Source organism: Rhinoderma darwinii, chromosome 5, assembly GCF_050947455.1.
Source record: "Rhinoderma darwinii isolate aRhiDar2 chromosome 5, aRhiDar2.hap1, whole genome shotgun sequence".
Lineage (NCBI taxonomy): Eukaryota > Metazoa > Chordata > Amphibia > Anura > Rhinodermatidae > Rhinoderma > Rhinoderma darwinii.
In genome coordinates, this window is record NC_134691.1 from 9,794,822 (window position 1) to 9,807,265 (window position 12,444).

A 12,444-nucleotide genomic window follows, 5' to 3' on the forward strand; every position below is an offset into this window, starting at 1 on the left:
TGGGCATAATACACTGCACTACATAAGCAGTGCAGTGTATTGTGTAAGCGATCAAAGGATTACATCGTCAAGTCCTCTTGTGGGACTAATAAATATTGGAAAAAAAGCTTTGAAATATAAAAATTTAAGTAAAGAAACTCAAAATTCTACTATTTTACACTGAAAAAAACTATTTATTGTGGGAAAAAAGAGCAATTCAAATAAAATCATACAAAATTGGTCACCGCATTTCTAACAATCCGTACTATAATTATGTTATTTATCCCGCACGGTAAACGCCTGGGGATTCCAGAAGACGATCTTCCAGAAGTCGCCAGGCTAAGTTTAAAAGAAGACATGTGTCCAGCAAAAATTGGAAACTGTGGCGCCAGCTTGAAGATTCTTTAGACGGCAGACAGATGGCAGAGACATCCATATCCCCTTTGGGACTGAGCCATTTTTTGCATTTTTATTTTTGTTTTTTCACTCCCCGCCTTCCAAGAGCCATAACTTTTTAATTTTCCGTCAATAGAGTAGTTTGTAGTTTATATTAGCACCATTTACAGTAAAAAATAATTTGTGGGCTTAAATTGGAAAAAACTGTGATTCCTCCATTATTATTTTTTTGTTTTGTTTTTATGGCTTTCACCGTGTAGTAAAAACGACCACTCAACTCTATTCTGCGGCTCAATACGATTACAGTGACACCAAATGTATATATTTTTTTTATATTTTACTATTTTTTTGACCGATTGAGCGATGTAAGGGCTTATTTTTTGCGGGACACGCTGTAGTTTCTATTGGTATAATTTTTTGGTACATACAACGTTTTGATCAGTTTTTATTAAATTTTATTGCCCTACTCTGTTGACCAAAAAACAGCGATTTTGGAATTTTTAATTATTTTTTTCTACGGCATTCACTGCGCAAGTTAAATAATGGCATATTGTAATATTTTGGACTTTTACGTGCGCAGCAATACCAATTTTGTTTATTTTATTTTATTTTTTAATTACTTTAGAGGCAAAATGGGAAAAGGTTTATTTTTTTAAACTTCTAACATATACATATACATATGTTTTTTACACTACCAATAACTTTATTTAACTTTTTTTTTTACACATGCTATTAGTTCCCCTAGGGGATTTGAACCAGCGATAGGAAGATCACTGGTACAATAGACTGCAATACTAATGTATTGCAGTGTATAGTTATTTTTACAGGCTCCTTTTAAGCCAGAGGCAGAGTGAAGGCAGACCTACCATGACAACCATCGGCACCCCACGATTGCGTTGTAGAAGATGAGCTATCATAGGGGGCCACCCCCTCTTTTTGACGCCTCAGATGCTACGGTCGCGATTGACAGCAGCATTTAAGGGGTTAAACGGCCAGGAACAGCGCGATCCCTGAACACAGCTGACACCCGCAATGTATGGAGCGGGCTCAGCACGTGAGCCCGCTCTATACATCACGCCCCGCAACAAGACATGCTATTACGTTGGGGTGCGCGAAGGGGCTAAAGGGGGTATTCCCAACTTAAACATTTACGGCATTCCATTTTTTATCATTTAACATGTCTATCGATCCTGTGATTTCCACAAATCCAAAACTTTTCCTTCTTGGTGTTTCAATTTCAATGTTGAGGAGTGTATGATCCCGATCTCACATAGAAGCATGAGGTGATAGATTTTTCTGATTTTACTTGAACCTGATGTTATTCTGACAAGCAGTCAATAGCTGTGAGCTCTCCATGTTCATTTACTGTTCTGTACAAACGCCTAATTAAGCATTTCATGTAACACAAAACTCTTACAGCTCGTGTTATGTTCTCCTCCTCAGATGTTTGTTGCCTCGATGAGCAGAACATTCCGACAATCATTGTTACGAGGACGTGAACGAAAAATCTATACTGTACGTCTATATGTGCGAACGCTAAGCTATTGCTAAAAGTGAGAAATATTGAATAAATAAAATGTATAAAAATTACTTACAGGAGGAAAAACATAAATATAAAAAATTATAAAAATAGATCAAACATATAATAAATATAAATATAATAAATATAATTTTATATATCTTGATATTATGACAACTGATGAGTTCCACTAACTTTCCTACATCCAGATTGGCGTAAATTACAGCTCCAACAGAAGGTGTGACACCAAGTCTCTATAATTCTGATTGGCATATTTGCCTAGTTATTCAGTGGTATATTGTAAAGGATCTGCCAGACACCGCTTCTGTGTCGACGCCCGTGGTTAATCTGTCTGCACCTGCTCCTAGGTCTGATGGAGTGACTCGATCTGCTACCACTCAGGCTGGTAGGCTCAGGAGTGGGAGAACCTATCACAGCCTGGCCGGACGGTTCTAGCTCCCGCCCTCAGTCTATTTATACCCTCATTTCCTGCTTGTATGTGCCTGTGATTCTTTCCTGTTTCCTGGCTCTGCTGCACCTGCTATTATTATTGACCTCTGCTTCATTTTGACCCTGGCTTTACTGACTACGCTCCTGCTCTGCGTTTGGTACCTCGTACACTCCAGGTTTGACTCGGCTCGTTCACTACTCTTGTTGCTCACGGTGTTGCCGTGTGCAACTGCCCCATTTCCCTTAGCTTCTGTGTACCCTTGTCTGTTTGTCTGTCTTACACATATTGAGCGTAGGGACCGTCGCCCAGTTGTACGCCGTCGCCTAGGACGGACCGTGCAAGTAGGCAGGGACTGAGTGGCAGGTAGATTAGGGCTCACCTGTCTGTCTCCCTACCCCATCATTACATATATATTATGTACTATTATATACCCTATTCAGAAATGGATATGACTTAGAAGAGGACAACTAATAATTTCTGATGATTTTGTTTCATTATAGTGGAAATATTCTTTGACTCGTTAGTGACCGCCAATAAGCCTTATCACAGCGCTACATCAGAATAAAGGAGCTCTAACGGTGGGGTCAGACCAGACCGGAGGTAGCCGAGGGCTGGGAGCAGACCTGCTCGTGCGGGCGGTATCAATATCAGTGTCGATTCTGCTTGTTTAACCCCTCAGGTGCAGCGCTCAATAGCGAGCGCTGCATCTAAGTGGTTTTGGAGGGAGGGGGCTCCCTGTCCCACCCAACCGGCACCCCGCAATGTGATCGCAGTGTGCCGGTGTTTCTATGGCAGCCAGGGGCCTAATAAAGGCTCCCAGGTCTGCCTCTAGTGAATGTCTGTTAGGCCATGCCAGTTTTACACCGACATGCAATAATACAATGCAATGCAGAAGTAATGCAGTGTATTATAAAAGCGATCAAATGATCGCATAGTAAAGTCCCCTAGGGGAATAAAAAAAAAGAAAAAAGGTAAAAAAAAAGTTGAATAAAGTTAATAATAAATAAATAAAAATTTTATGTTAAAATATGACGTGGGGCCCCCCCCCCCATTTTCATAACTGGCTGCCCTAGTGCCCGACTGTCACTACAGATGGTCGGGTACTGGATCGTACCCGGCTCTTCCCGATACCCCTGGTGGTGGTGGGTACCGGGGTAATAACTGGGGGGTTATTAAATGTTAGAAAATATTTTTTTATTGAAATAAAATCTCCCTCACACAACCCTCGTTAACTATTGAAAAAAAAAACACGTAGATCGAAATAGTCCAACAAATCTACGATGTAGTTTAAATGGTCCAACAGAACTTGCAAAACAAAAAAAAATTACGTTAGAAATATAAAAAAAAAAAAAAATGATACTCCCCTGCAGCAGACATTTGATCTTGATCTCACGCTTACGACGTCAAAATCTTTCAGTCAAATCAAAAGTAATTAGTTATGTATCACACAAAGAGAGTGATATGGTGCTGGACAGGGAACCGTTAATAGGCGGCGCAACAGGAGGGGAGGCAGGCAATTTGGCTGTATGGGGCCCTGCAATTCCTGATGGCGGCCCTGGCTCTGGGCATGCAGAGAACACGCAACGTGCACTTTCTCTGTATACTGTAACTTGTAAGCCTGGGTTTCCACATAAAATAAACACAGTGCAATTTCCGCAACGGAATTCGGTGCAGGATTTCTGCAGCATTTCTAGTAGCAGCAAAGGGAAATAGATGTAGAAAATCTCATGCCCACGGGTTGGATACGCTGCATAAAACTACGCATCGTATCCGACCTAGAACCCGCAGCACATGCCGTCCGGAAAACCGCAACACATTGTAGTGCAGTTTTTCCGGCGGAATTTCCGCTGTGGAAAACAGCGGGTTAAAAAAAAAAAAAAGCTTATACTTATTCGTAGCCTTGGCGATGCGTCCCTCTGACGTCCTGCAGCCCGCATGTGACTGCTGTAGCCTGTGATTGGCTGCAGCCAGTTGCGTAACTACCGCCGTAGCAGCAGTAGCGGCTGCTACGGGGCCCGCGGCATGAGGGGGCCCGTGTCGCCCGCCGGCACGGGCCCCCACCATGGCCGGAGGCTCCGCTAGCAGCCGCTATGGCTGCTACAGCAGGACGCCACTGAACACTACGGCAGAGCAGGGAGGTATCGCCCCGCTCTGCCATTAACTGGTTCCCGACCGCTGGCTGTATATTTACGGCCTGCGGTCAGGGTCCTTAAAACCCGAGCCATAGACTTTCTACGGCTCGGGTTTTAACTTGCTGCCCGCGCGATCGGGCAGCTGAATGTCGGGTCTCCGGCTGTCAGTGACTGCCGGGGACCCTGAGGAGAGGATAGAAGCAGCTTTCGCTGCTTCTGTCTTCTCTGATCACTTGTACACAGCGCTGAATGCGCGCTGTGTACAGGAATAGAGACAGCAGCAGCGGCGCTGTCTCTATTCCTCCCGGTGATCATGTGACTCCTCGAGAGATCACGCTGTGACGTCACTCGCTTCCTGCCGCAGGTCCTGCATCGTGTCGGCCACATCGGCACCAGAGGCTACAGTTGATTCTGCAGCAGCATCGGCGTTTGCAGGTAAGTCGATGTAGCTACTTACCTGCAAACGCTGATGCTGCTGCAGAATCAACTGTAGCCTCTGGTGCCGATGTGTCCTCGCTCGTCCGACACGATGCAGGACCTGGGGCAGGAAGTGAGTGACGTCACAGCGTGATCTCTCGAGAACACGGCTGTGTCTGCACTGCCAGAAGCTGGGCGTTCTGAAGAGAAGTGGATGATACTTCTCGTCAGAACGCCCAGCTAGTAAAAGTAGTAAAAACGCCCCGATGTACGCACATAATACACGCCCAGTTGGACTTTTACTTTAAACACGCCCACTTGGACTTTTGCAAGCCTCATTTGCATAAATACAAAAATGGTCATAACTTGGCCAAAAATGCTCGTTTTTTAAAAATAAAAACGTTACTGTAATCTACATTGCAGCGCCGATCTGCTGCAATAGCAGATAGGGGTTGCAAAATCTGGTGACAGAGCCTCTTTAAGGCGCAAAATAGAGCAAAAGACATGTATCCCCTGTCCACAGGATCTCCACAGGACATGTATCCCCTCTCCACAGGATATCCACAGGACAGGGGATACATGTGTGATCGCTGGCAACGATAGGGAGAACGGGGGACTGAAAGTCCCCTGAAGTTCTCTATCACAAACCTCGGACTTCCGGGGTCTGTGTCGGCAGCTCCGTAGAAATGAATGGAGCGCCGGTCGTGCTTGTGCGCATGCGTGACCAGCGCTCCTTTCATTTTTATTGAGCTGCGCAGACTCGCTGGAAGTCAGAGGTTTGTCATGGAGAAGTTCAGGGGACTTTCAGTCCCCCGTTCTCCCTATCAATGACAGCGATCACACATGTATCCCCTATCCTGTGGAGATCCTGTGGAGAGGGGATACATGTATTTTGTAGGACACACTGTAGGTTGCATTTTTTTTTGTGGGGGGGGGGGGGGAAACGCTGTATGGCGTTCCCTACAGGGGGGGGGGGTGGCTGTATGGCGTTCCCTACAGGGGGGGCTCTTAGGCGTTCTCTACAGGGGGGGGCTGTATTGCGTTCTCTGCAGGGGGGCTGTATGGCGTTATCTACAGGGGGGCTGTATGACGTTCTCTACAGGGGGGGCTGTATGGCGTTCTCTGCAGGGGGGCTGTATGGCGTTATCTACAGGGGGACTGTATGGTGTTATCTACAGGGGGGCTGTATGGCGTTCTCTACAGGGGGATGTATGGCGCTATCTACAGAGGGGGGGCTGTATGGCGTTATCTACAGAGGGGGGCTGTATGGCGTTATCTACAGCGGGGGGCTGTAAAAAAGGCACTATCTACAAGAGGGGGGGGGGTTGTGTGACACCCAGGGGAGGGGGGGGGGCCCCAGTCAAAAGTTTGCTATGGGGCCCAGTCTTTCCTAGTTACGCCCCTGGCTGCAGCAGTCACATGGGATGAAACGTCATCCCTGGAAGCCGGGCTGGACACAGGATCAGAGATATCTGGGTAAGTATAGGCTTGTTTTTTCTGAGTTGCAATTTCTGCTGCGGAATTGCAGTTTTTTCACTGCAAAAAATGTTAGAAAATCTGTAACAGAAAACCAACGACTCTGCAGCATAAATTGACATGCTGCGGATTTACAAACAGCGCTGCATGTCAATCATCAATCTATGAAAGTTTTCTCTGTGGATTTTTTATGCAGCGTGTGGATGAGATTTGTTCAAAAATTCGCTAAATTTACGCTGCATGTGAAAATAACCTAAAAGTGTTTGCTCTGTTAGGTAAGTGACATTTATGTCTCCCTTCGGGAAAAATAGGGCATTATTTTTTTTTTTTTAAATTATTAATAATGGGCTTTTAGTAAATGAAAAATATTTGAAAAAGGTTTCGTTTTTCAAGGTCACGCTATGTTTTTTTTAATAATCATATAGAGAACCACAAAAAAAAAAAAAATCTTTATTTTTGACCACCATAAAAAAAATATGTAAAACAGTATGGTTTCTTTTTCTTTATTATTATTATTATTATTATTATTATTATTATTATTACTTTTATTATTATTATTATTCAAGATTTTTTTTCAAAATATATTTTCTTTTTTACTTTATATTGATTCCCTTATCATTTTTTCTAGGGGCTTTGTTATGTAATAGAGTTTTTCTACACTATATTTCTCCCTGTAAGTGGGAGGCCAGATTCACACGAACGAGTGCAAACTTGGACGTCAAAAACAGCAGTTTTTCACCTCCGAGTTGCACCCATGCTGGAATTGTTTTCACAGATCCCCATAGACTGGAGTCTATTGAGGGATCTGTGAAAACGAACAAAAATAAGACATGTTCTATTCTTCAACGGACCCTTAACACGGTCCATCAAAACAACGGGCGTGTGAACGGCCCCATTGAAATACATGCATCCGTGTGATGTCCGTTGTTTTAACAGCCGTCACACAGACGCATACTACGACTGTCTAAATTCGGCCTAAGTCAAGCTTTAAAAGCCAGCCAACCAACCTATAGTTGCACAATTTTCCATGAAGCCCTTATGCTAGACTGCCAGAAAACATGACTGTCTAGAATAAGGCCCCTTAAAGTAGTGTTCCGGGATAATACATTGATTGCCCAGGACCTAATCGATCAGCAAAATAATCCAGTGAGCGCAGTGGCCCCTTTATTGTTTTTGCAGGCACAACAGCTTGTTCGTACAGATTGCGCATAGCAGTGGTGTAACTACCGCTGTAGCAGCTGCAGTGGCTGCTACGGGGCCCACGGCATGAAGGGGGCCTGTGCCGCCTGATGACACGCCCCCCATATGCCCGGTTGCGCCGCTAGCAGCTGTTATGGCTGCTAAAGTAGTAGCGACACTACTACGGATCCGCGCCGCCGAGCCTCAATCATTTATGAGCTGGGCCGCACGGGCCCTCTCATGCCCGGTGGCGTCACTAGCACCGGAGGGGGCCCCGATGCTAGTGACAGCCACCCCCTCTTGCAATAATTGTTTTGTGCCCCACTATTCTGCACCGTACATTGATACTGATTGGCGGGGCAAAATTACAAGCCCCGCTTATCAGCGACATCACCGCGCCGCTTCCGTGGTTGAAAGGCATTGATTGACGGGGCAAGTCATTCTGCCCTGCCAATCAGAGCCTTTCAACGACGCGCCGCTTGCGTCGTTCAGCTCCAGCAAACCTGCTCAGAAGTGAGCAGATCTGCATTGCCACCACAAGGTGTGGGAACGGGATCATGGTGAGTATGGAATGTTTTGAGTTATTTTTCTACTAAAACTGTGAGTGCCATTATCTACAGTGGGGGTCTATCCCCGGGGGGCGGGGGCTCTATATGTGGGGGTATGGAGAACTATATTCAAGGGGAGCTATATGTAGGGCACTGTCTACAGGGGTGGGCTATATGTGGAGCACTATCTACAGGGGGAGCTATTTGTGAGGCGCTATCTACAGAGGTGGGCTATATGTGGCGCACTATCTACAGGGGGAGCTGTTTGTAGGGCACCATCTACAGTGGTGGGCTATATATGGGACACTATATACAGGGGTGGGGTACCTGTAGGGCACTCTCTACAGAGGTGGGCTATATGTGGAGCACTATCTATAGCTATATGTAGTGCAGCACAGTGGCTCAGTGGTTAGCACTATTGCCTTGCAGCTCTGGAGTCCATATGGGGCACTATGTACAGAGGGCTGTATGTGGGGCACTATCTACAGAGGCTCAATGGGCGTCACTATATACAGGGGGGCTATGGGGGCACTATCTACAGGGGCACGGTGTGTGTGTTGGACAGTGTATGGTACTATTATAATCAGGGACACAGTGTATGGCGCTATTATAGTTAGAGGTGGAGTGCATGGCTCTATTATATTTAGAGGTGTTGAGAATTTTATCTTTGTTTATAGGTACAGAAATGTTTTAAAAGTGAGAAGCTGAAGACATCTTAATTCAAAACTGCAGAAATGGGTCGTGGCCGGAAGAAATCCATCATACTGGTCTGGACCGGAGGGAGAAGACAAAAGAAAAATAACTAGAATCTGAGATGTCACCGGTGAATCACTTAATGTAAATGTTTATTCTGCCTCTAATCTGTACTGTAGTCACTGTATGATCTGCAGTGAGATGATGGGTGGTATGATTTTTTTTGGTGAAACAGCATCTCGCAGCATATCCTTACCATTGTTCAGGCCATGCTGGGAGCTGTAGTTTTATGCCGCACAAACCTATATGACAGGGATTGCACTAAATTGAGCTGTATTTGTTCTGGTGTTGTATATGTACTGAGCTTGGTTCTGATGCTTTATTTAAGTACAGAGCTTTGTTCTGGTGCTGTATATATGTATGAGCTTTGCTCTGGTACTGTATAGATGTGCTGAGCTTGGCTGTGGTATTGTATATATGTATGAGCTTTGTTCTGGTGCTGTATATATGTACTGAGCTTGGTTCTGGGGCTGCATTTATGTATTGAATGTCACGTAGGGTTCGTGGACCCACTGGGCAGTACTGCCTTGGCGGTATGGCAGCTGGCCAACAAGGTGCAGATTACAGTCTATAGTTCGTATAGGGTACCTGTGGCAGCTCAGACAGTATCAAGGCAGGCTCGGCTGGGACGAGGCAGCAGGTAGACGTCAGGCGTGAAGTAGCAATACAGGCGTAGAATACAGCACAGCACGACTACAGCACAGCACAGCACGGCACTTAACCTGTATATCACGGGATACAAGATACAGGAACAGGGAACACTGGGAACTGGAAAACACTAGGAGACCATTTGCTTAGACAAACTAGGATACGACAAACAACGCTCAGGCATCGAAGCAAGGGGTTGGACCCTTCTTATAGCCCAGGGCACTCATGGGCTGATTATACATTAATGTCCGGTGCACGCGCTGCCCATTTAAGAGCGGGCACGAGCGTGCGCACCCACCCTACAGGACTCGGCCGAGGTGAGTGGAAGTGAGCGCTGGCGTCTCCTGAGGAGGAGACTGGGGCCAGAGCTCGCAGACCCATGGCTGCGGCCGTCAGGAGGAGAGTGAACCTGACAACCCGCAGCCACGGACATGACATTGAGCTCAGGGGCGTAACTAGGAAAGACCCGGGCCTATTCATCCAGGTCAGCCTCCTGGGATGACGTTTTATCCCATGTGATAGGCTGCAGCGGTCACATGGGATAAAACATCATCCCAGGAGGCCGTTCTGCAGGGCATCAGAGGGTAAGTATGTGGGTTTTTTTTATGTGCAGTTTTCCGCAACTAACATTTAAGCCGAAATACTGCACCACAATTTGGTGCAGTGTTTCGGACGGAATTCGCTGCAGCAGCCAGGGCGGAATCGCTGTGTACCTTTACGCAGCATATCCGTCATGTGTGAGCGTAGCCTAAGGCAAATATATTTCTCTCCACAACCAAAGCTAAGGACAGAATGACGGAAATGGTTGTACAATGTCATATTCTCATATAACATAAAAATGCTGATTTTACCGTATTGTCTTGCGTCAACTTTTTGTATTCCATTCCATCTTTGTTTGCCGGACAGACTGCAATGCATGGACTGTATCTCCACGGGAGACATTATTAAATATTGTAACACCTTGGAAAACAGGACATCATGCTGATTTCTACTTGCTATACTGGTCAAGGAAATCAATCAGATCTCTGTGAAGATTTTTCTCCTGTAAATCCCAGTTGGCCGATCAAAAAAAGGAGAGAAAACAACTATTTCCAGCTTTTAATCAATTATTTAGTCCATGACTATTACTATTAATTTCCTAGTCACTGAAGTTAGGTCAAGTGATCAATATCTTCTAATCTCAGGCGCACATTTAATTTTGGACTATTTATAGATCATTTGCTCTTCTCTAGATCTTTACGACGATACACGCTTTGTTCTTTTGACTTAGAGAGAGCCTTTTCAACAATTTTCAATCTGAAATGAAAGACTGATCAAAACCTTCTGGGAAAACTGGCCATAAACAGATCACATCTAAGAGCTGTTCTGCCAGATGCATCACATACAGATGTAGCATGCTTCTTACGGTCATCTCATTGTTAGGAAATGTTCGTCTCTTTAAGGTCGTCATGACTATTAGCCTAGCTTCTGGGCGGCTCTAGTTTGAGTTGCACAGCCAATCTCATTTCCCTGTCTTTCATCCTATCAGATTCTAGGGCGGAGTATTTAACCCCTATCCGCACGAATCAGTAACTATACGTCATTGCGGGAGGTTACTTACCGCACGAGGACGTATGGTTACTGAGTTGTTCCTGGAGCACACTGTCGGAGACACGTGCATGTATGTTGGCATGTATGTATATATGTGCATGTTTGTATGTATATTTGCATGTATATATTTGCATGTATGTATGTATGTTTGCATGTATGTATGTATGTTTGCATGTATGTATGTTTGTATGTATGTTTGCATGTATGTATGTTTGCATGTATGTATGTTGGCATGTATGTATGTATGTATGTATATATATGTATGTATGTTTGCATGTTTTTATTTTTGCATGTATGTTTGCATGTATGTTTATATATATGTGCATGCATGTAATTATGTTTGCATGTATTTATGTTTGCATGTATATTTGTGCATGCTTGTATATATGTATGTATGTATCTTTGCATGCTTGCTTGTATGTATGTATGTTTTCATGTGTGTCTGTGTATGCATGTATGTATGTATGATAGTTTGCATGTATGTATGTATATATGTGTGTATGTTTGCATGTATGTATATTTGCATGTATATATGTGCATGCTTGTATATATGTATGTATGTATGTTTGTATATATGTATGTTTGCATGTATGTTTGTTTGTATATATGTCTGTATGGCCATGTATGATACTGTCTGCTGGCGCCCTGTATCTAAGTCAACTTCGTGGCAGGCTTCTATACATGGTATAACAGTCAGTATCACACATTAAACTGAATCTAAGCCTACGACATGTTTTATTTCATTTTTTTTTTATTTTTTTTTTACAGGTTTGGTGTTTGGACTACGTCGGTTTCGAGGACTACTTAGATGACGTTTTTTTTTTCTACAATAAAATGGTCAATGAGGGTTGTGTTGGGGGTGCTTTATTTCAATAAAATATTTTATCTATATCTTTGTCTTTTTTTTTTCAAATTTTATTACTACCACTTTAGTAATGGCCGCTGTCTGAGTGACAACATCCATTACTAAGGCGAGGCTTAGTGTTAGCCGGTGCAGAGGCTAACACTAACCACCATTATTACCCCGGTACCCACCACCACCAGGGGTGCCGGGAAGAGCCAGGTACGATCCAGTACCCGACCATCTGTTGTGATGGTCGGGTACTGGGGCGGCCGCAGGCTGGTATTATGAGGCTGGGAAGGGCCAAAAACAGTGGACCTTCCCACCCTTGTAATGCTAGATATACACAAACACACACACACAAAGAGACAAACACACACACATATACACACACATATACACGAACTAACACATATACACAAACACATATACAAACAAAAACACACATACCCAAACACGCACATATACACAAACACACACATATATACACATATACACACACATATACACAAACA